The sequence below is a fragment of the Coenobita brevimanus genome, chromosome 5, assembly GCF_032717465.1.
Source record: "Coenobita brevimanus isolate Jiangsu-jjx chromosome 5, ASM3271746v2, whole genome shotgun sequence".
Classification (NCBI taxonomy): Eukaryota; Metazoa; Arthropoda; class Malacostraca; order Decapoda; family Coenobitidae; genus Coenobita; species Coenobita brevimanus.
The window spans coordinates 9,385,219-9,408,440 of NC_136958.1; the positions used below are offsets into that span (position 1 = coordinate 9,385,219).

A 23,222-nucleotide genomic window follows, 5' to 3' on the forward strand; every position below is an offset into this window, starting at 1 on the left:
TCAGCGTGACACTACTCCAGCCATCCCCAAGCTGAGCACACTCCGGGAACAGGTAGAGTTCGTTCTCGACTACCTGGAACACCTGGACTGCAACAAGGAGATGGGACCCTTGGGACATTTGGAGGAAGTGCGCGCTTTCAGGCAGCGCATCATTAATTGCCAAAATCATTGTTCCTTGTGTCAATCAACCGTTGACAGCTTTTTCAGACCTGTGACCCCCACTGTGCCCAGCCCTGGCTCCACACAATTGCCTCCCCAAGACAGGCCCTCATCCTTGCAGCCACAGTCCAGCACATCAGGCACGGTGGAGTCGCCACTGGACGTGAGTTTGCGCCTCTCTTCAGAGTCGTCTGAGTGGGTAGTCCATCACCATAATCCCAACGACGCACCCCTAGGCCACCTGCATCAGCTACTCTCAGACTCTGACAGTGAATAAACAGCAAGAACTCCCCACTAGACCACACAGGAATTTACAGTGTTGTACAGTGAAAAAAACAGTGCGCAGTGTTAAGAAAATAGAATTCTGAGTGCAAAGACTTAAGTGCAGAGTGCAACACTGATTTTATTGACGTTCAATGGAGAGCAAATTAGACTAGAGTGTGTAGTGTTCAGAAAATGAATTTATGAGTGCAAATGACTAAGTTCAGTGCAAGACTTCATGTACAGTGTACTGCAAGTGCTTCAGATATTCCTTTTTACTGTCAGAGTCTGAGAGGAGGCGGGTTATTCATCGAGATGGCCATGGACTTGTAAGTATTCAGAATGTTTCATACTCTACTGTATTTTCCATACTTACCTCTCAAACCTCATTTCACTCTTATATGTCCCTTATTGGTGTAAATAGGGTCTTAGGTGCCATGCATGTCCAGTAGGGAGATGTTTTTCTGAGTTAGGCTAGGTTAGGGTCCATAAGTATCCAGTCCAGGAGCAAGGGACTTGTTGTAATTACCCAGAATGTTTAATATTGTATATACTCACCTTTAAAACCTCATTCTCTGGTGCTTTTGCATTTATTTCAGTCTTTTATGCCTCTTATTGGAGTGAATTGGGTCTTAAATAGCTGCTATGCATGTCCAGTAGGGAGTTGGATAGGTGTTTTTCTGAGTCAGGGTAGGTTAGGGTCCATAAGTAAAAGTCCAGGAGGCTAAGGCCCACTATCCAGACATGCCTTTGGCTCTTTTACATCGGATAGTGGAGGGATTACTTTATATATATATATATATATAGATATATATATATATATATATATATATATATATATATATATATATATCGGATACGTTTATGTGAAACTACAGAAAGTGGTGAATGTTTTCGACATATCAGATAGAGCCAGGAGTCAGGGGGCTTGAATGATGAGTGAATGAAAGCGTGGCCCATTGGATTGGGTAAACTTAGGCTGTCTGGACATGCTACCCCACACCCTGCCCTAGGGTGGGAAAGGAGGTCTGGATGATGATGATGATGACATAGCTCTCTCTCTCTCTCTCTATACATATATATATATATATATATATATATATATATATATATATATATATATATATATATATATATATGTTGAGTACACCGCTTCCCGTCTGATCAGCGAAGTTAAGCAACGTTGGGTCTGGTTAGTACTTGGATGGGTGACCGCCTGGGAACACCAGATGCTGTTGGCATCCCTATGTGTCAAGTGGGGTTGGTGGAGGATTAGTGCCCCTCCCTGTAAAACAATTAACTCTAAGCCGTTGGCCACCCCGTTTGGGATACATGGCGTCTGGCAATGAATGAATGAATGAATGGGTGTGTGTGTGTGTGTGTGTGTGTGTGTGTGCGCATTTATTTTTCAACCGTCCATCCCGCATTAACTTAAATTCACTGGTGCCCCCTCTGCAATGGGTCTGGGCGTGGGAATCCGAAAGGAGGCATCATCTTATGACGCCCTAACACCTTTTAGACCAGAAGTGGCGAGGTGGCTACGAGGCGTTGCTCATAGAGGTGTTTAATCGACCAGGTGGTATACTGCAGACTGTCAATCTACATATATATATATATATATATATATATATATATATATATATATATATATATATATATATATATATACAGTAATCACTCTAATATCCGGACGCCCAATAACCGAACATCCCCACTAACCGAACCTTATCGTCCTGGGATCAAACATTCCCAAAATGGTCCGAAAATCCAAAAAAATTGGAAAAAAACCGATTTTTTGCCGTCCGTAATTTGAACTTGCCGCGCGCGCCGCGTGAGAGCATTGTTTTGGTTCGTCATTCCTCCGACGTCCGATAGAGCGCCGCTGCATCCTCCCCACTTCCCGCCTGTCTCTCACCGCGACTGGACCTGCGCTCTTCGTAATGGCTGCCCACGTGCTCGCTTTTGTGGTGGTGCCGTACTTGCTGCAAGGCCTCCTGCTGCTCTCTGCCCTACTCTTAGTGTGTGTGATGATGGCCCCGCCTCCTGAGAAAAGGAAGAGAGTGGTGTTGACTCTGGAGAAGAAACGGGAGATATTGGAGAAGGTTGATGCGGGTTGGTCTTCCTCTCGCATTCTCCGCGAGTTCAACCTGGCCCGGTCGACTTTGTTTGATATCAAGCGTTCCCGAGACAAGCTCATGCAGTACACGGCTGACTTCTCGTCGAGAAGCAAACGCAACGTGGAGAGGAAGGTTATGTTTACTCCCAAGTATGCAGAGATCGACCGCTCCACGTTGATTTGGTATTGACAGCAACGTGCAGCTGGTGTGATGGTACGTGGAACGGAGCTGAAGGCTGCTGCTGAGAAGTTTGCAAGGCTTCACGACGCCCTAGACTTCAAGGCATCCGAGGGTTGGCTCTTCGCGTTCAAGTTGCGACATGGCCTTACTAACCGTAAAGCACATGGCGAAGCATTGGATGCTAACGAGGATGGAGTGGACGAGTTTCGGCACAAGGTGAAAGGCTTGATCGACAGGGAGGGCCTCACTCTCGGTCAAGTCTATAACGCTGACGAAACTGGCCTATTCTATCGCTCGGTGCCAACGAACACTCTCGCCGATGAGACGGAGAAGCGTGTACCTGGCCGCAAGCTTTCTAAGGAACGGATATCTGCTTTGTGTTGTGCCAATGCTAACGGCATGCACCGGCTTAAGCCCGTTATTGTTGGCCGTGCAAAGCAGCCTCGGTGCCTTCGTGGGGTGATGGATGTCCTTCCTGTCGTATGGTACCATTCTTTGAAAGCATGGTTCACAGCTGTGATTTTCAAAGACTGGTTTCACCATCACTTCGTCAAGGAGGTCATACATTACCAGACGAAGACACTGGGAATTCCTCGCGACCAGGTAAAGGCTCTCCTTCTCCTCGACAATGCACCTGCCCACCCGTGCGACAAGGACTTGGTTGCTGAGAATGGCCGTATTAGGTGCATGTTTCTGCCACCTAATACGACTGCTCTCATTCAACCAATGGACCAAGGAGTGATCGTGGCAACAAAGCGCCTGTACCGTCGGAAGTTCCTGGACGAGGTGATGGTGGTTCTCGAGGACGAGGACGAGCGCAGGGAAGGACGTGACACTCGAGGCAAGCGGACTTTGGAAAACCTTCGCCGCTACAACATCAAGTCTGCGCTGTACAACTGGGCTAGTGCATGGAAGGAAGTCCCTGTGAAAACTCTTGAAAATGGTTGGTCTCGTCTGCTTCTCGGAACAGATGTGGAGTACGATTTCCTAGGGTTTGACGTGGATGACTTCCATGCACGGCTACGTACGCACGGCGACGATGTTGATGTGGACGATGTTCGTGAGTGGTTGGACGACGACGAGGGCGATCCTGGGTATCAGACGTTGTCTGATATCGAGATCGCGTCTTCGGTTGCTGGTGTCAGTCCCGAACTTGAAGATTCCGACGACGAAGGCGATGATGATGCAGACTCCGCCCAGCAGGACACTACTCCAGCCATCCCCAAGCTGAGCGCACTCCGGGAACATCTAGAGTTCGTCCTAGACTACCTGGAACACCCGGACTGCGACAGGGAGATGGGGCCCTTGGGACTCGTGGAGGAAGTGCGTGCTTTCCGGCAGCGCATCATCAATCGCCAGAATCGTCGGTCCTTGCGTCAGTCAACGATTGACAGTTTTTTCAGGCCCGTGACCCCCGCTGTGCCAAGCCCTGGTTCCACTCCGTTGCCTCCCCAAGACAGGCCCTCATGCTCCGAGCCACAGCCCAGCACATCAGCTACAGTGGAGTCACCGCTCGACGTGAGTTTGCGGCTGTCTTCAGAGTCTTCTGTAGTCGGTACGCCATCACCACTACCCACCGATGCACCCCTTGGACGCCTGCCAGTGATACTCTCGGGCTCTGACAGTGAATAAACAGCAAGAACTTCTCCACTAGACCACACGGGAATTTTGAGTGTTGTGCAGTGAATTAAACGGTGTGTTGTGTTAAGGTTTTCAAGTTGGGAGAAAAGACTAAGTAGAAAAGAAATTTAACGTAACTAACCTTCTTTGTTTTGGCTTTGGAAACTTAAAAAAACTTGGGAAAAGTTAATGTGCAACACTTAAATTTAATGGAACATTATTTGGACTAAAGTGAACACTGTGAAAAGAACGGACTTCTGTGTGTTAGTGACTAAGTTCAGTGCAAGACTTCAGGAAGAGTGTAGTGCAAGTGCTTCAGGAAATCGTTCTTACTGTCAGAGTCCGAGAGGAGGCGGTTATTCATCGAGGTGGCCAGGGACTTGCTGTAAGTAGCCAAAATGTTTCATGTTGTACTATTTTCCATACTATATTTACCAGAATGTTTCATATTGTATTTTTTCCCATACTATACTTACCAGAAAGTGTCATACTGTACTTCTTTCCATACTAAACTTACCTCATGCATGTGCAGTAGGAATGGGTTTTTCAGAGTTCGGTTAGGTTCGGTTAGGTTAGGTTCGGTTAGAGTCCATAAGTACCAGAATGTTTATTAATGTATGAACATACTTCTAAACCCACATTTTATGTGTCTATTGCATTTATTTCAGTCATTTATGTGCCTTATTGGTGTGATTTGGGTGTTAAATAGGTGCTATGCATGTCCGGAGGGAGTTGTATAGGTGTTTCTCTGTGTTAGGGTCCGTAAGTACAAGTCCATAAGCTGGGGCCCAATATCCGGACAAAACCAATATCCGAACCTACCGATGGCTCTATTGATCCGGATATTGGAGTGATTACTGTATATATATATTACGTTGAGTACACCGCTTCCTGTCCGATCAGCGAAGTTAAGCAACGTTGGGTCTGGTTAGTACTTGGATGTGTGACCGCCTGGGAACACCAGATGCTGTTGGCATAACGTTCTCCCTACGTGTCAAGTGGGGTTGGTGGAGGATTAGTGCCCCTCTCTGTAAAACAATTAACTCTAAGCCCATGGCCACCCTGTTTGGGATACATGGTGTCTGGCAATGAATAAATGATATATATATATATATATATATATATATATATATATATATATATATATATATATATGTATATATATATATATATATATATATATATATATATATATATGTATATATATATATATATATATATATATATATATATATATATATATATATATATATATATATGTACATATTTATCTATATATCTATATCTATCTATCTATCTATCTATATATATATATATATATATATATATATATATATATATATATATAAATAGATAGATAGATAGTTAGATATATACACACACACACACACAAACACGCAGATTGCTTTAACCCACCCCGTCCCGTTGACGTGAATAAACGTCCACACGTTTTGTCACTGCTAATCCCGTTGACGTACATAAACGCGAATCTATTGCAAGGTCCTTAATTTGCACAATTTTCAATTTTCGTGAGTGATTTTTGTTATGTATACATGGGACACCTTCCTCTACAAGCTGCCAGACAGGAACAATGCCTTACCCAGCATGATCTCCCCCCCCCCCTGCACGCCATTTTCTAGGCAATTCACCTGTTGCCAGTGACCTGGCCAGTAAAGATATGTCGTGCCATGGTACGAAATTCAGGGCCAGAGTGATTCTCCAATCGATGACAATGTGTAGGACAAACTTTACATAGCATTAGAGGAAGAAACGGTCAGAAATGATGATTAGGTAATGTCGCCAAAAAAGGTCAGGTATGTTGATGTGTTTGGTGAGTGAAACAATGCTTATATTGCCTATATTACTGTGTGAAAACCAATATACTTTTGTACTACATATACATTCATACCAAATAAATAAATAAATACCGTTTATGAGTGGTGTGGAATGGTTACCCTCCCATAGAACTCGTTTTCTCTGGAGCCAGCCAGATAGAAAACACAGTAAGGTGAGGAGGTACTGCTACCTGTATCAAGTATTTTAAACCTCAGGTGAGCGATTACTCTATGATGTTTCTCACCAAAAGCGGAGATTTGAGCCAACAAAAAAATTACCAAAAATGGTCGGGACTGGGGGGAGTCAGTGGTGGAAAAGTGGTCGGGACGGGGCGGGTTAAGATAGACTGTTGCAGGACGAAGGCCCCATTCCTTCTCCACTCAACCTGCTGGATAAAATTTATCCATGTAATCCCAGAAAACTGAAAAATCTGTCTCTAAGTCTTGTATTCCGCCTGCTCCAATCTCTCACGACATCTCTTGATTGCCACTCGGGTGTTCTTCTTTCTGCATTCTGTCTCGTCTTTTCACCTGCCGTGGTTTCATTTTTTTTTTTTAACCCCCAGTTATTTATTTATATATTTATTTATTTTGTGTAGTCCCTATATATTACTCCTTGCCTCATAACTGTGTGTGTGTGTGTGTGTGTGTGTGTGTGTGTGTGTGTGTGTGTGTGCAAACTTGCAAGTCATGATGAAGCATGGTAGCTGGGTACCTAGGTTGGTCAGCAAATGGATGGGTTGGGTGGGCAGGATGGTACACCTACAAAAACTCACTGGACAAAAAATCATGGGACAAAAACTCCTGTGACACAAACTTACTGGACGTGAAAATCACAGATTAAAAGAAAACGACAACAAAAACTCCCCTGAAAAATGCTGGACGAACTTTTTGAGACTATGAAAGGAAACGCTAGCGATAACACCGTGAGCAGCATTGAAGGTTCACATATAACGACTCAGGGAGGTGACGACTCAAAGCACCTGCCGCAGGATTAAAGGGCTAGGCCATGTTTACCAGAACTTGTGCAGATTTGGAAGCTCGCAAAAAATCGACAGGCGAATACTTCAGAGTGGATCTTAGTATCTAAAAAGTTTGTGATAGTTTTTATCATGTGTTAATTTCATATTTCACTGCAACCATTATTATATGAATAACATTTTTCACTGTTATGATAATATGAATGTTATGAATAAAACAATTCCTAACATCTTCTTTGCAAATATTTTATAAGCGAATTTTAAGCCTGTACCGAAATATAGTTATTGGATGAGTCTTTACCATCCTTTGTGCTAAATCTGTGAATTTCATTTATGTGTGTGTGTGTGTGTGTGTGTGTGTGTGTGTGTGTGTGTTGAGCTTTTGTCCGATGAGTTCTTTTTTCCAATATGTGTGTCAAGTGAGCTTTTATCCAGTGCGTATTTGTCCAGTTATTTTTTGTCCAATGATTTTCATGCCCAGTTACTTTCATATAACGAGTTTTGGTCCAGTGCTTTTATATCCAATTAGTTTTTGTCCAGTGATTGTATGTCCAGTTTTTTTTTTTTTTTTCAAGTAAATTTTGCCCAATGAGTTTATGTCCAGTTAGTTTATACCCAGTGAGTTCTTTCCAAGTGAATTTTTATCGAGAGGTTTTGTCAAGTGATTTTTTGTCCAGTGAATCCTGTCCTAACACCGGACAGGATGAGCGAGGTAGGTGAGTCGGTGTGTGGATGAATGGGTATGGTGGAGTGCGGTAGGTGGGCAGGGTGAGTGGGTGGGTAGATGGGTGAGTGGGTGGCAGGGGGAATGGGTGACAGGAGGAATGGGTGGCAGGCTAGGTAGGTGGGTAAGCGAGGGAGCGCAGGGTGGGTGAGTGAGTGAATGGGCAGGGTGTGTGGGGATAGTGGGTACGTGAGCAGGGTAGTTGGGTGGACGGGAATTGTAGGAGGGTGGGTGAGTAAAGGGAAAATAGGTCCATGGAGATTAGATCCGTTTGTTTGACTAAATTGGATTAGTCCAAGTTATGAATATGTCCATGTAATAAAACAGGCCCATAGGGAATATATCTCTGGGAAAAATGGACCCAAGGAGGTAGATAGGTCCAATGGGAAAAATGGGTCCATGTGGCAAATTAGGTCCATGGGGGAAATTCTGTCCATGGGATTAAGTGTTTCCCAATGGGGAAAAACAAATCCCTAAGGGAAAATAGGTTCTTGGGAAATATAAGTCCATGAAGAAAATGGGCCCAAAGGGAAACATCGGTCCAAGGGAGGAAAATAGGTCAATAGGTGGAAAATAGTCAAATGGTTCTGTGAAAGGAAAATACTATTTGTCCAACAGATTTAAAGGTCCGTGGAGGGAAGATAGAAAAAGATTCTACGGCTGATATTATTCCCAGCGGTTACGAAGCTTTGATACTTTTATGGGGGAAATTGGTCTCCCTCATAATTCACTAGTACGATATCAGCAGCTGTTGCTCATTAACGTTCTAGAATTTGACTCATGATCATATAGTAAATTTTACTCAAACTAAGCCCCCCCCCCCACACACCTTGTTATCCTGGGGTCAGAGGGCACCTGACTGATGGTCTTAGCTTGCACATATGTTCCAATCGGCAATCATGAGTTGAATGAGGGACTGACGAGGTTGGTGCTTCACATGTTTTCTGTACAAGGTTCATGCACAAACCGGTCTAAGGACACCATTTAGCCAGCTACGATGACAACATTTTGTATTGTATTCTTGCTGTCTCCAAACAATTTTGTTCACATCATGATAGAGCTCGAATAAGAGGCGTTCCTTTTATTTCGGACCAGGAAAGATAATTAGAATTGGATGGGTCGGAAATAACCTTCTTCAATCCTTTACTGCTCATTTGCTGTCCTAGGCAGAACAAAACTGCCCGGTATGAGCTGAAATAAAACGAAAATGACGTCGCTGAGACGGAGTTAGGCAGCTTAACCAGAAATTAACATTGCTCATTATTTTTACGATCTAATCATTACGATATTATGGTACCAGTGATTACCGCTGTTAGGTCATGATATTGATTTCCTTGCCCACGTGTGTGTGTGTGTGTGTGTGTGTTCAGAAAATATGATGATATAACTGAGTAAGAAATTATTCGAGGTATAACATTACTAGCCAAAAATATCACTGCCAGTACAACACACTTATGGATAAAAACGTTATAACAAACATTGTGAAATTGTTGAACAGTCCAGAGCTGCAAGCCGGCAGGCGTAGCGTCCGTTCACGTGACTCTGCATTTTATTCCACTATTATTATGATGCGATGTGGTTTTGTTGGGGCGTAAAACCTGATATGTTTTTGTTAGCTTGTAAAGTGGGGGAGTTAAAACTATTCCCCTCGTGTTTGCTGAAAAAAGTAAATAACAAAAACAAACAAAATATCGCAACTGCAACTGTTTTACATTTAAAAACGCAGGAGGGTTGTGTGGAAAACTTTTTTTTTTCCCCTACGTTTTTGTCATTACGTTAATTAGTGGGAAACAAAGTTGCCGGCATAATGATGATCAAGTTGGACGATAAAATATCTGTCTATCTATCTATCTATCTATCTACATACCCGTCCATACGCAGAGAGAGAGAGAGAGAGAGAGAGAGAGAGAGAGAGATTAAATAATCCTAATTTTGCATTTGTACATACGTGTGTCTGTCTCCGTGTCTGCCTGTATTGGACTCTTAGTGCGAACCATACACAGACACGGTAAGGGACATCAACACATTTTCGTCATAAGGTCATTAGTATTTGAAGCTCTATAACGGCGGAGAGACTTGGACCAATGTTGATACCGATTTTTTTTTTTTTTACTTAGAACTAGCCCTATTATCGCTGGATGACGTTAGTACATGTTTCGGGACGCCCTATATATATATATATATATATATATATATATATATATATATATATATATATATATATATATATATATATATATAAATATATATTCGGGACGCCCTATATATATATATATATATATATATATATATATATATATATTCGGGACGCCCTATATATATATATATATATATATATATATATATATATATATATATATATATATATATATATATATATATATATATATACTGTACAGTATGTGTGTGTGTGTGTGTGTGTGTGTGTGTGTCACGGTAGGGGGAATTATAAAAGTGGAAGGAAGTGTAATCAGCACTGTTCCCCCCTGTTCTATTGGCTCAAAAAACTCACCGAATAAATTTCAGCCAGGTTGAAACACATTTGGGGGTCCTGAAATCTGATGCTTCATACGGCATATTATTCTTGCTTCCTAGTGGAACGTTGTGCTGCTTTGTCATTATACTGTATATCGTACTTTGTACTCATTCATCTACTATATTCTCTTTATACTCTATCTGCTATTATTTCATTATATACTAAATCTTATAAATCCTTGTTGCAGATAATCTGAGAATAAAAAATGGCAACAAGAAGGAAAACTGTGGTTTGGCTTATTGGACAGCCAAAATAAGGAGATTCTGTGCAGCCGCCTACCGACAGAGTTACACGTCATGCAAAAGTATTTCTTCCATCAAAAAGAGGAGAATCTAGGACGGCGGAAATGTATGAATCTAAGCTTGGATGCCGTGATGGTATTCTTGGGAATGCTAGGATCCCTACTATGGGGCAGGACAGTGCCATGCGAAAGATTAATGCATTGCTTCAGCGCTACGACAAGTTGGTAAAAGGTAGGAAGAGATCCGAGGAGAGCTGTCAAGTACCAGAGAAAATGTTTGAGGATTAACCCAAGAGAGAAATCCTTGATTTTGGTCACTGTAATGCTGCTCTATGATGATAAACGAGGAAGACAAGCTCATTTACAAGAGGTAACAGGAAGACCCAACTGAGAGCAGCTTGGGATCGGTAAATATAAAGTAGTCCCAAATGGAGAGTAGAAAAAGGCGTCGAGGGGAACAGAAGGAGAAGAAACAACACAGGGAAACTGAGTGGACGAACATGATGACCGAAACTGCTAAACTTGCAGACAACTCTTCATTCTATTGATGTCTTCAAAGAAGCGGTTGAAGAAACTCGTCACTCAAGATGTGGCTGTTGCATACAACAGAATGAACATTTCTGATCGTGATGCAGCAATGTCTTATGCTGCCGTCGCACAATCCTTGGGCCATGGTTTAAACGAGTTCTCTATTTCCTGTTGTACAATGTATTGTGCTCGCCAGTCACATCGAAAGAAAGCAGCAATGGCTAATCAAGAGGGAGAGCCTTTGTTGTTGCACTGGAATGGGAAAATGCTGCATGAATTCACAGGTAATAGATCGGCAGACCGGACTGCGGTGATGGCTACCGGGAACGGCCAGAAGTTGCTTGGAGATACAGAAGTTCCAGCTGGCACAGGAATAGAGATGGCATGCGTTTGGACTGATCTTCTTCAGGAACACAACCTGTCTCAGAAAATATAGAGGTAATCATTCGATACAACTGAATCCAACACTGGGATTCGTGTGGGAGCCTGCATCAAGATTGAGGAGGGTCCCTGGAAGCAACCTCTATACCTTGCATGCAGACACCATACACAGTATATGAAATCGTCCTGGCCCAAGACTTCCGATCTGCATTGGGTCTGACCTCTGGACCTAAGATTAAGTTCTTTAATAGATTCCATGAACAAACTGGTCCCATCAATCGATCTTGAATAACCACTTTCATTGATTCAGGTAGATACAGCATCGTCAGACCTCTTAAGGCTCTCAAGGACCAAACTGCCCTTGCCACGAAGGAGGCTCTAACTTCAGATCTGCCGAGAAAGGACTATCAAGAACTTTTTCAGCTTGTTCTCCTCTTTCTCAGGGAGGACAGTCGCAAATACTCCACTTCAGTAACCTGGACCATATCATCATGCGCATTAGATGGTGAAAGCCATCTAAGGATTGAAACTGTTCCTCGTCCAGGATCAGTTTCAAATGACCGAGTGGGAGCTGAATGGAATTACAAAGTTCTGCTTGTTCATCGCCCTGACCTATGCACGGGCTTGGAGTCAAACAACGAGACCTGAGCGAGCACCATGTGTGGATTTGGAATTCTTATAGGGACTGGAAACACTGCAGGAAGATGCCTCTAATGTCATTGTCGCCAAACAAGCACAAACGCTTATGAAACGACAGCTCTGGTACATGCCTTAGACGCTGATAAGCTTGGCATTTTTCGATCAAGAGGTTCCTGTGGAAGAAAAGCAAAAAATGCAGGATAGGCTCACAAAACCAGCATCCAGGAAGGCACTGTGGCGTCTGGAGGAGATGAATGTCCTCGACTCCTTGAAAGGAAAAAACATTTCGGATTTTGTTACTTCAAAGATGAAGGATCTCTTCACTGCACTCGGGATCACAGGTGCAACTGTCAGAAATCCCATTTCATCTTGGGAAAGTAACCCACATTACCAAACGAGCATAGCAAGAATTCGCATCCTGGCTGTTGTGAATGACTGCTGAACCGGGGATTGTTCTCATTAGGAAATTCAACAGTACCCAAACAACAAGGGAAGAAGACAAACAGTAATTGCTGAAAGCAGTTTTCAAGAACAGGAAGGATCCCCCAAAGAAACACAAGGGAGAAATTATGGAATTACGAAATTATTCTTTGTCCTCTAAAATAAAAAAGAAAATTTATCAGGAATCATAAATGTTGTTATAAAAGGCTAATTTTTTTTCATAAGTGATTTTCTAATAAAGGAATATGGGCATCCATGTGAATGTAAATTATATTTTGGTTCTCATTTATGAAACACTCTACTATATATATATATATATATATATATATATATATATATATATATATATATATATATATATACTAATGACTGCGTCTACTAAGTCAGAAGAAAAAAATATCGCCTAATATTTCACCTCATTTATTTGTCTCTTTTCTTCCTGGTTCTTCCTGGTTAATATTTCTAATCTGGGAGAGGTTCGGCATGTTTCCCTGTCCATAGATGATTCTCATTATGATGCGTCAAGGAGGAAAGAGGTGGCATGTACACTAAAGCAGGTGCAGTGGAATAGTCTGCAAACTTATTTCCCTGGCAGTGCAAAGTTAGATACGCTGCAGTGTTTCTACGAAGGTAATGGGTCGATTTCTTGTCGAATTGGAACATTAGGATAATTACAACGCCTTGACTATGAGGGGAATCTTCCATGCTGAGTGAAATATATGACATCACCTACAAAACAGTGGATAACACAGCCTCGGGTTAACTAAGTTAATATCATCTTTTAGTTTATTAGGTCCAGAAGCAGGCGATGTCTTTATTAATGATATAAAAGACATACCAAGGAATATTGAGGTGTACTGTGCAAAATAAATCACTGTGAAAAATCCTATGACAATGAGAATACAACTTAACCCTTTTACTACGAGGACGTCGCGCTTACTTTATTTGTACTTTCTATGGGACAGAGTTCTTCACCTGTTGTTGTTTACAGACCATTTAAAGAAGCATGCTGTACAAATGTTATAGGCCATTATTCTATGTATTCGAAATCATATTCAGGAATAAACAATTTACAGAAGTTCTTACGAGCAAAAGCAATAGTGAACAATAGGACTAAAATATGTCTTAGAGTATTGAATTTATTCTTCATACAGCATAACTTAACTATTTCCATAAATGACGATATGCATTTTCGAGAAAGGAAAACTGTTGCAGAAAGAAAATGGGAAATGATAAGAAGAGAGGAAAGAAGTGAAAGGACAGGAGAGGGGAGGGGAGGAAAATTAGAGAAGCATGAAGCAATGGGAGAAAATAAGGAAGGAGACTGAGAAGATGGAGAAGTATGGTCGAATAAAAAGAAGAAAGGTGAGGGAAAGGAACTGAGAGGAAGGAGGATCAAGGGGGAACACTGAGCCGATTTAGTGAGAAACTGAACACTTTCCTCGTTAACAGAGTTCGTTTATTTGGCACAATGGTACTGCAGAGAGGGCACACCGAAGGTCAGGTTCAATATTCAGCCCAGATCGGTGTTGCGTCATTATTGCCAATGGTGTGGAGAACCCAGGCTCATATAAATATTACGAGATATAAGTTGTCAAAGCAAGACGATGAAGTCTGCGATAAGGCCAATGAAATATCCAGTTATTCCTAAAAATTTTTGACACTTTCTGTCCTTCAGTGGACCACGAAGACACAAGCCATGGGCCAATAGTGATCTATGAATCAAAGGCTAAGAACTCCTGCTCTAGGGGATTGCACTCAGCTTATAAGGATCGTTTTGAACTGTACGTGCTAGACAGACAGAGCCTTCTAATGCTGAATAAATAAGTGCCGTCATTGGCGGCTGCCTGAATAAAAAAAAATCGGGTTAAAAGAATCAAGCAGTTATCTATATTTGAGTACAATAACAACTTTTAATATCAGTCTGCAAATTCACTGACATGGGGAAAATAATATTACGTATGTATTCCCTGCTTGTCAAAATTTTAGACGGTAAACTGAGAATAGAGAAGAATAAAATAAAGAAAAAAAAAGTTAGTGTACTGAAGGAATTCAGCTAAATTTCTCCATCTCAGGTGGAATGAAAAGCAGGGTTGGATAGATGATGATCTATATATCTATCTATTGCCAGACACCTCAATCCCGTTCGGGGTGGCCACAAACAAGTCGCCTCCACGTCGCCCTGTCCCTCGCCATTTCCCTGCCCTACTCCCAACTCACACCCCCCTCTCTCATATATCTCTCCACCCCATCCCTCCATCTCATCCTCGGCCTCCCCCTCCCTCTCCCCCCCTCCACCTCACTCACATACACTCTCTTCGTCAGTCTTTCACCCTCCATCCTCTCCACATGGCCAAACCACCTCAGTGTATTCCTCCTAATGCTTCCTATCACATCCACATCGACACCACAACGCTCCTTTATATCCTCATTTGTCAGTCTGTCTCTCCATGTGACTCCACAGGCTCCTCTTAAACAACTCATTTCCACCGCTGTCACTCTTGACTTGTGTCCTTCCAACACATGATGATGATGATGATGATGATAATGATGATGACGATGATCATGACAGCAGATGTGTGGCCCAGTAGTGTATCATATATTTAAATTTGATGAAAAGTTTTGACACTCGTTGAGTGCCCGCGTTTTGCCATTACTCTTTGTAAAAACAGTCAGAGGCAGAGTGGATGAATTATTGCACATTTTGCGTCATGGGCTACCCTATATTTTTACCGGAAAATGATATATATATATATATATATATATATATATATATATATATATATATATATATATATATATATATATATATATATATATATATATATATATTGCCAGACGCCTCAATCTCGTTTGGGGTGGCCACAAACAAATCGCCTCCAAGTCGCCCTGTCCCCCGCCATTTCACTGCCCTGCTCCCAACTCACACCCCCCTCTCTCATATACCTCTCCACCCCATCCCTCCATCTCATCCTCGGCCTCCCCCTCCCTCTTCCCCCCTCCACCTCACTCACATACACTCTCTTCGTCAGTCTTTCACCCTCCATCCTCTCCACATGGCCAAACCACCTCAGTGTGTTCCTCATAACGCTTCCTATCACATCCACATTCACACCACAACGCTCCTTTATATCCTCATTCGTCAGCCTGTCTCTCCATGTGACTCCACAGGCTCCTTTTAAATAACTCATTTCCACTGCTCTCACTCTTGACTTGTGTCCTTCCAACAACGTCCAAGCTTCACTTCCGTACGTTAGAGTTGGTATCACAATACTGTCATGTAGTAACTTTTTCACTTCCATGCTCACTTCCCTGTTTCTTATCACTGCTTTCAAAGAACCAGCAACCTTTCTTCCCTGCTGTACCCTTTCAAGCACTTCACCCTCCAAACCTCCATCCTTACTCATCACACTACCGAAGTACTTAAACGTACTCACATTTTCCAATTCCTCACCATCCAACCTCGCTATACATTCACTGACTTCACCTCTCTCAAAGACCATCACTTTACTCTTCCCTACATTCACCTTTAGATTCCGTTTCTTACACACTCTCTCAAACTCATCCACCAAGCCTTGCAGCTCCCCTTCGTCTTCACTCAACAACATATATATATATATATATATATATATATATATATATATATATATATATATATATATTTAAAATAGTAATTTGGTACTACGCCTGGTATCCCCGAAGGGCTAAGGCGTTGCCCCTGAGTAGAGGACTTTGGACTGGAGCGTGTGGCATTTTATGACCGGATGCCCTTCCTGATGTCTTCCAATGACCCTTGGGTGGATTCGATCCTCCGACCCTTCGGTCAGAGCGGAGCGCTCTAACCCACTGAGCCACGGCTGCTATATATATATATATATATATATATATATATATATATATATATATATATAGATAGATAGATAGATAGATAGATAGGTAGATATATATATAGATAGATAGATAGATATAGATAGATTGATAGATAGATAGATAGATAGATATAGACAGATAGATAGGTAGATAATTGCAGAAATGACCCATGCCTACAAAGTTTTTTCATACATATACAGGCAGGAGAGGTTTCTGAAATGCAGGGAAATGAGTGCATATCGATGCGTGTTGTGGTGGAATGCCAAGAGTATGTGAGTGCCAGTCTAGTTACGTTATAGTACAAGCTTACAACACAATGTGGATAGTGTCAGAATACAGTCATGTAGAAACATTCTACTACACCCACTCGAAAGTCTGCCTTAGCAGACTATTTTTAGATGACTAATAGTCTGACGTTATATAGTCGGCCATCGTAGATCTTCAAGTTGAACAACCTTGCTGGAAGTAGACAGAATGAGCTTTTATTAATTATCATACTAGAATGGTTATTTCCGATTCTTTCACCTTTTCACCATGGAATAATTCCAATATGTTGAACAAAATCGCATGCAGATAACAACAGTTACAAATAAATAATAATCGCTCCGAAAGGACTCTTGAAGGTTGTTTCAAACTCCTTCGTTACACATTGAATTTAATCGTATGAAGGTAACAAGAGTAAACATTAAAAAATAGCTACGTTCAGGCGAATACAATTGGAAAATAAAGCCAATCCCAAGCATCACTGTCACTAACTGCAGACGATTTTAGTCATCAAGGACAAGCTATACGTAGCTTTACAGGGACTTCAGAGCAGTCCCCATGAGCATTTCACAGTAGTAGCAGATTTTACTGTTATAGTGTGGTTAACACCTGGTGATTTTAATCAGCGCAGAGACAGGAGCTGTGGGCACTTCTTTCCCTACTTACTAACAACCCATCTTCCCAAGAAACACCAGCCTCCCTCATATAAGTTAGCCACCGGATATTCGTCCTCTTTTTGTCTACACATATCTCCACCTAACTCGTGGTCTTCCTCTCCTTTTCCTTTCAGCTGTCCCTCTGTCACACACCATTAGTCAGTGTCTTACTCTGTTTGCTGGTAGTGGCCGGATCACTAAAAGTATTTCTCTTTGCTTTTACTACAAGTTTACTCTCTCCATCACTAATACTTTCATGTCTCTCTCCCTCTGTGTCACTCCACAGGCATTAATAAAGTACCATGTGTTAACAGCTCTCACTCGTTATTTCTGTCCCTTGAGCATTGTCCACCCTTCACTGCTGTTGGATCTAATTTGGTATTGGAAATAATGCCTGTATACTTTCATGCATTTTTTCAACTCTTGTATTTACATTCCAAGTTTCTTACTTTTATCAGTACCCTTACCATCCATTACCGTATTACCTCTCTTCAGAACCAATCGCCTATCAAACGTCCCCGTTTCCTTTTCTCCCATAATTGAGTCTATATTTCACTGAACAGCCACCAGGACATAACGCATTCCTGTTGTAATACAAAAGTTATAATCAAACCCTTCCCTCGTCGTAGATCCGTCACCACAGTTTCCTTTATTCTGTCGTACGAACACGTGATATATAATGTGCTTTCGTCAGATGGCAAATCTTGAGGAAGAAATTATGAGGTGATTCCTGGGCCCACAGGCAGTGGTGATGAAGTGAACAAAGCAAACATCTGCAGTCCGAAATGAAGAGTGATTTATCCCAGCTGTGACAGATAAGAGATTATTAAACGAATTTCATTCAAATATAATCAAATTATATTCCACAACATTACGGATATCACAAGAACACTGCCACTAAATTAATTTCAAGAGACTTCAATGAGACAGCCCTAGCATGTGTACAGTTTGGACGGTGAATATAAACACCAAAGTGGCAGCATGTGAACGTGTGTGACTCGGAGGAGGACGGCTGGACCTATGGGAATGGACGGTTTTGTTGGAGATATTTAAATGAAAACCCTTTCCCTGCAACATTTAACTCTCAGCTTTAGTGGACTTTACCAAATTCCCCCCTGTTACAATTACGTAATAAATTCTTGTAAACTAGACTGATATCAATGTATACCGGCACATATCTAAACTAGACTGAAATCAATGTAAATTAGTATATATCTAGTAGTGTGTAAGTGTGGAACTGTGTTTTCCTGGTCTACGTGACCGATTTTTGCAGTGATCAGCAGGCGTCACTTTCAAAAGATGCTGAGTAAGGTTTAACACGACGAGCGGCCCGGCTTCTCTCTGGCTCAATGAATATGATCAGTTCCTAGGCAGGAATCTCACCGACAGGATCTGTGATCAACTAGTCAGAATAAACGCCCGTTGATTTACACCGGACATTGCACTGACCTGAGTGGGTGTCAAGGTGGCATAATAGTGGTGGCAGCGAGTGCTTTAACCCTAACTTAACGTATCTTACGTATTTTCTCTGTGTAACTGGCTCTTTGCCACGACCTGCCTCCTGCATCCTTTACTGATCACCATTATGTACTAATGAAAAAAAAAATAATAAAAATAATAAGTGACCAGTACATTTAAATTCAGGAAGGGTTTATGAGTATATTAAATATTGAAGGAACTGTTATTAGTAATAGACTTTAAAACAATATAATAAATGGGACTAATATACATAGCTGTCCATATTATGACATGAAGAAGGGTATAAGATATACATGGTAACACTGACTCTTCAGTTTATGAGACATCCCAATTCTTAGCTTCTGAGAACTTTCTATTTTCTGGGAACGAGAGTAGGGTCATGCAGTAGGTGGACGAAACAGTAGAAGTTGGTCCTTTACTTAGGTACTGCTTCTCCATACAAGAGGGAGATTGGACTTGTTCCAGGTCTGGGCAAGACTTATAAATTGCTTAAAAAACAGACAGTGGTCATGCTGGACCCAGTGCCAGAAGCAAAATACCCTGCCAGAACTTGGCTGAAGTCCACTCCCAGACTCATATCAAGACTTTCACCAAGACTTGCTCCAAGACTTGTTCCAAGACTTGCACCCCTGAAAGTGTTAGAACTTTAAGGTTGTTTCAAGCAAAGTAAGATGAAGTATTATAATTTCATGTGAAAAAATATAACTTTTCATAGGAATATTTCAAGGAATTAGATAATGCAGCTGCCCTGTGACCTCCCTAAGTGTCAGGATGACACTGCATAGGATACGAATCCATCGCCTTACTTCATAATTACAAAACAGTTTTAGTGTCATGGTGGTGTATGTGACTGGCTAGCCTTATCCCAGGGCGTCAAACAGTTGACAACAGCTGCTTCTGCCTCTCCTCACACACAGCTGCTCTGTACTTTTCTCATATCTCACAATTTCCAAGGCAGATATCACTTTCAAAACAATACTATCATAGGCACAATACAATAAAATACCCTTTATGGGAACAGAAGTCGGTGCACTAACTCATAATGGGGCTTGGAGAAAGAAAGCTCCAGGCAGGGGGCTGTGACACTGCTCCAAGCAATACATCTCCTTGTCTCCCCTCTCCAATGTTGCCAACTCTCCCCATAGGGACCCTTATGATAAAAAACTTTTAAAGTACCTATGATATTTTCTTTTAGAAATGTGGATAAATATTACAATATATATTGGAACCCACTGGTAACATATTAGCATCAAGTGTCATCAAACAAATGAAAACAATATACACTGAATCGATGTAAAAAATGCACATCATGGTGAAAATGTATAAAAATGGGATATGACAGTGCAAGGTGCAAAAATATCATTGGCATTTATTTTCAGCCCTAAGGGGAGGGCGGTGATGGTTCGGACAGTGCATTCCCTGAGAAACGTGTGGGACCTAGGGCTGTGTGTTCTTGCGTGAAAGTTGGAGCAGTGCTTCCACTTTTAGGGTAATTACCCTGTTTTAGGGTAATAAGCCTATGTTGAGGTAGAGTTTGGGGTAATGTTTTTTTATGGTAACTGGGCAAATTCTGGGGTATAAAGATAGAATCTAAGGTAGACATTCTTATTCCTTATGAATAAAACCAATTTAGAATACTTTTATTGTTTGACATTAATAAATAACGAATCTGTGATAGACAGGTATGATACTGTTCTGTCCAGTAACTCCTTGGTGTTTATTATTATTTTTTTTTTTAGAGAAATACCTAAATATTAACATGAAGGTAACTTTGACTTACATAATGCTGTTCTCATGCAGTTCCATTATTTGTCGGGAAAAATTAATAATAATGAAAATAATAATAATATTAATATTAATAATAATAGTATTAATAATAATAATAACAAATAAAATAAAAATTATATATATATATATATATATATATATATATATATATATATATATATATATATATATATATATAAAACGAATTACTGAATAAAGTGATAATTTAGGGTAGGGTAATTCACAGAATTGTCTGGGGTAAAGAAAATTTTTGCTGTGGAAGCACTGAGTGGAAGTTTGTTTATTTCTACCACACGGAACCTCCAAGCTAGAAACTCCTCACCTTTTTTTTTTTTTTTTTTTTTTTTAATCTATATAATAATTTGAGTGTATATCGTAAGCTTTACCTTTATGAATATGCCAAGCATCGAACTGTCATTAGCAAGGTGAATCTGTGCTGCATGTAGGACATAATGCTATGAAAAAGTGTTAATTAAACTCTCTCGGGTGAAACTTGGGAGTACCCGTCAGTTAATTACATAGATTCGGGATGATACGGACAGTTGAGGATAGGGATGATTTGGACAGTCCAAACTATCCCTCCACTATTACCAAGTCATGACCTTATCAAATAATAACGCTGCTTTTGATCATTTATATTTGAACACATAGTGAAACACCATTCTTCATAGTTAACAGGGAATATATATTTATAGTTTTGTTTATTTAACGTATTCCTCAAAGTGTAAGGAGTATTACAACTTCTACTTCAGTTTTCCAGGCTGCAATATGCATTAAAAGTGTTAAGTTAGTCAGCCTGAAAGAAGGCCTAGATAGTGAAAAGTGAAGTCAATATTCCAGAGAGAGAGAGAAAGAGATGGCTAATCATGCATAATTTTGAAGCAGAAAGTATGAGGTTAAGTCAGTTATCAATAAATCTGGTGGAGGTTATTTCATTTAGAGAAGATTATTATTATTATTATTATTATTATTATTATTATTATTACAAATATCAAGTGGTTCATTTAGATTCTGAAGTTTAATATTGTACTTTAGGAAAATGGAATGTCTTTGAAAAAATAAATATTTGTTTTTATCCAATCCAACTCGCATAATTTTAAGAATATGCCGAGTAATACATATGGCCGAACCATCCCGCCCTTCTGTCCGAACCATCACCAATGGTTTGGGTGGTTCGGACAATTTAGTTTATTGCGTTTCGTTAACTGTATCGTAAAGCTGAAAAGAGTTAAGGATTTCATATTATCAGCCTGAAGAGCCAAATGATGTGGCAACATTTTAACATAAACCAGATTACTCTCCTACTTAAACCTGAATTTTTTAAAATATATTTTTATAAAATGTCTGAACCACCACTGCCCTCCCCTACAATCCTGCTCCTACCTCCTCACTCCAGCCTCCTGTCTCGCCCTATATTCACCTGGATTGTGGCTGTGTTTTCTGTGTACATTTGAAGAGGCCATGTTATGGTGTGATCCTGTCCTGCCCGCTCTGACATTCTTCACCCTCACCAACTGTCAAAGCACCATGCCCTAGCACACCTCGGTAAGTCAGCCCCCAACAACCCCCACTACACGACCTGCCCTCATCATTAATCCCTCTTGACGTCCTTGAGGGAGGAAGCATGGCCAATCATAGCATTCCACGTCACAGTTTTTCATCATACTCGTACTTCTCCAATTAACTCAGCCGCTCTGCCTGTGGGCCAGGCAACACCACTCACACACGGCTAAGGCATGATTTGTGCCATCGCGCCCTCTCCAATCACCGCCTCCACTCTCCTGGATGGGTGGAGTCTCCAGCCTCACTCCTATGCACTCGACAAGGAAAACACCTAGCTCACTGGCAATGGACACTTGTAATTATTTTACTATTCTCTTATCATCTTTTCACTTTCCCATAGCGATTGTCTGTGGCTTTCTGTACAGAGTATGAATAATATTATTTTTCATTTCTAATTTTATTCATTACATTACCTTCCTTATTTTTAATCTTTTCTTATTTCTCATTTTGTTCACTCTTCTTAAGGCCATTTTCTTTCACACACTTTTCATTACATTACATAATTTACTCCAGTATAATGTTAATTACATGTAAGTCATACTCATTCATATAATATTCATTGTATATAATTCATAATTATACTTGTACTGTATTTCTCTCTCTCTCTCTCTCTCTCTCTCTCTCTCTCTCTCCCCTCCTGTTCAGACCCCGTTTTCATTCATGAGCTATATCTGTGGAGTATAACTCTTCCATTCGACAGATGATAATGAAGATGATTATGTTTGTTATAAAGGTGTGATATTCCTCCGTAGTGGAAAAACTTACACGAAATCTCACACAACTACCTGACTACTCCCACCATTACTGATACTACTCCTGCCACATCTACAACTACTACTGCTAATCCTAATACCGATGTACAAAATAATTTTAAAACATACTCTTACTCCTTTCTTCCCTAGGTGACTCTCTAGAACTTTAGTCACATTCACCACTGCTTCTTGCTTCTCTTCCTGCTAC

At 40.9% G+C, this 23,222-nt stretch overlaps 1 long non-coding RNA gene and 2 pseudogenes across 1 annotated transcript in view; 2 read left to right on the top strand and 1 right to left on the bottom strand.

The window, feature by feature from the left end:
- LOC145397695 (uncharacterized) overlaps positions 1–23,222 on the bottom strand; it is a 340,526-nt gene that overhangs the window by 30,792 nt on the left and 286,512 nt on the right. The gene's annotated exons all lie outside the window — the stretch shown is intronic.
- LOC145399197 (5S ribosomal RNA) lies at positions 1,544–1,661 on the top strand (annotated as a pseudogene).
- On the top strand, positions 5,197–5,313 carry LOC145399204 (5S ribosomal RNA; annotated as a pseudogene).